Raw genomic sequence first — 3,218 nt, forward strand, 5'->3', positions numbered from 1 at the left:
ACATTAAAACGTGTATGAACAGAACCCTGATTAGACAAAAAACCTGTCTAGATAAGAAACCTGTCTAAACTAAAAACCTGTTTAAATCAGAAACCTGTCTAAACAATAAACATGTCTAAACCAGAAAGCTGTATAAATTAAAACAAAATCTTTCAGGACTATATATCGCGGTGTACCGTCTTTTTTTTGGCGTAACAACAATGTATTATTAATAATTTTTTTAGTCGAGATTTTAACTGAGTATGGAGAATAGAAGTATAATGAGTTGATCAATCGTAGGTTTTCATGCTTTTGTACTCTGATAATAATATTGAATTGAGGGTTTCCAGAAGTTCTTTAGAATTTTTCAGGATCCACATTGAATTAATATCACTACGGGAATAACAAGTGTCGTGGTAGGACTGAAGTCCTCCTGACAGCTGTGAGTATATAAGTTAACAGATTTGAAAGGGGTTTGGTGGTACATTTTGCAGATCCAGCTATGTAGCGTAGTTTATATGGATTCTTGTGGAGTTTGGGAATCCAGTACATAGACTGTAGATCACATCGTATTTGGTAGAGAGACCAAAACAGGATCGCTCGAATAGGCGAATCTAACCATGATATGCTTGGGAAATTTTGATGGGTCTACATAATAGATTGGCCATAGTTACTAACCTTGGATTTGACCCTAAAGGTCATGCATTATTAATTAGTATTCATTATAAAAAGAACTTGAGAACCTACACCAGATACACCTTTTTTCTCTTAATGTACTTTTGTAATAAGCTAAATAATTGCTTACTGATAGGTATGCTTTGCTTTGTTTCTTAAAAGTTGATATTTCAAAAGGAAATGTCGCTACATCACATGGCTTTGAACGAAATACGAGATTATGAGTCGGCAAAACAGTGAATTTATTTGTTTTACCTTTTTGTATTATACACAAACATATGCATGCGCGATTATATTTTCCAGCTAATTGTAACAGTTCAGTAATTTGCAATTTAGCCTAGTAATATTTTTTTTCCCAATATCCCAATAAAAATCGTTTCATCTCATATGTTTAAAAACATTTTTCAAGTAGAAAAAGTTAACTTGGTAGAATGAATTAACTAATTAAGTTAATCATTGATGTCAGTATTGATGAGTTGATTTAAGGTTCACTCGATTCCCCCAAGTGAGCGTTTTGTTTTATCCGGAACTCTCAAGTGACCAATTCCGAAAGTCAATAATATTGGTTGTTTCCCCTATGAGGTTGCGGTTTCGAACAGAATAATGTATGTAATTAATATCGGATGATATTTCTATATTACAAAAGCTATCAATAAACAGCATGTTAATGCCGGAATTGGAACTAATTTGATTGAGTACTATCCTGTTTCAATAGCTTTTTTCTACATGAAAAAGTAATCCAATTAAGAAACATGCAAAAATAAATATTTTAAAATACATCATGTTTGCACAGGCTACAAATTTGGCGTGACGAACACTTTCTGCACAAACAAAAACAAAACAAAACAAAACAAAAACAAAACAAAACAAAAAACAAAACAAAACAAAAACAAAAACAAAAAAAAGTTTCACGAGTGAGAATTATATTAAGTGTCTCATAGAGTTTATATATGAGGAGCATAATTGTCTGTCAGTGCTAGAAACTATACACAGTTCATGGGTTCACATTCGTGATATCAATGGCCGTTTTAATTGTCTGAAATTATACTGTTTGAGGTTGCAAGCAATGTAGATAAATAAAGATTTCTTTTAAAATTCACATTTAATCAAATACGGTGAAGTAATCCTGTGCCGAACCCCTTTTGGTCTTGGTAGAGATTCCTCATACTTTGTAAAAAAAAATTCCGAATCCCCTACCAAATATACAGAAATAAAGATATTTTCGAAATGCTTGATTTTTTATCATTTTTAACATATTTGACCAGTGTGGTGGACGCATTTTTCAACAAACGGTCAGCATTGAACAAAGTGTGCTCCTCTACGTGCTGACCTATTCCTTCACTCTTATGAGGGTGGCTTTATAACTGATCTGACCAAAAAGAAGGAACATTGTTTAGCTAGATCCTGTAAACTCCGTTTCCGCTATATGGTTGACGTATTATCGTTAAACATTCCTATTTTCGAGGATTTGATACTTCGCATCTACGCAAAAAAACTTGAAATAAAGGATACTACAAACACTGTGAAGTCAGCCTCATATTTTGACCTACACTTAGTGATCGATGGTAAAGGAAAACTATTGACCAAATTATACGACAAACAAGATGACTTTTCATTCCGTACTGTCAATCTGTGGCAACATCCCTTCAGCACCTGACTTTTTGTATCTCACTAGACTTCTTACAGTTAGGCTTCTGGAACAGGGTTATGTAGCTACAAGATTGTAGTCAGAATTCACTCGTGGATCGTTACGGTGTATCCATTTGCACCATGAAAACTGATTTGTTCAACTTGTCATTGTTTTCCTTTCCTCTTTCGTCTACCCTAGATTTGATTTTTTAGTTACTCAATAGCTATATCTAAAAAAGTAGAGGACTCTTACCTTACCGATGCACATCGTCCACGCTCCCAGTTTCTATTGGAGTTTGAGTTGCACATTTACTTTTGTATGTATTATTTTTGTTTTTTTAGGTACCTTGTTGTGTTTGTCTGTTTTCCATGTCTGGTATTGTTCATATCTTACATTCTTTAGTTTTCCGCTAGAATCTTTGTTCCTTTGATTACTCTCTGAATCATTTTAGTCATTCATGACGTCAATAAATGTATTGCGCATACAAAACTGGAAGTACTACCTGTCTATTAACTATCATATTATAAGCATTGCATTCCTTGTCCGTCGACGTGACATTTTATGAACAACTCGTAGGGGATTTCTAGAAAAAACAGAGGACGCTTACACTATCGGTGCACCTGGTCCACGCTCCAAGTTTTTAGCGGTTTTCGGGTTTCTCATTTACTTATGTTTCTTTGTACGTGTTTATTGTCATTTCATGTTCTTTTTGTGTTTGTCTATTTTCCCTGAGTAATCTTTGTGTTCCTCCACTGTTTCATACCAAACATTACATGGTAGTTAATAAGGTAGATTGCTTTAAATAAGTAGGAGTAGGTGCACTAAGTCCGTTTTGTGTTTCTTTGAATGTGTCACCATTACTTGTTAACATTTTTGTTGTCTCCCCTTCCTTTGTTGTGACTTTATTTATTTGTTAACTAGCATTTTTTTTACT

The sequence above is a fragment of the Perna viridis genome, chromosome 9, assembly GCF_037379345.1.
Source record: "Perna viridis isolate PV_CMFRI_1.1 ecotype Kerala chromosome 9, ASM3737934v1, whole genome shotgun sequence".
Taxonomy (NCBI): domain Eukaryota; kingdom Metazoa; phylum Mollusca; class Bivalvia; order Mytilida; family Mytilidae; genus Perna; species Perna viridis.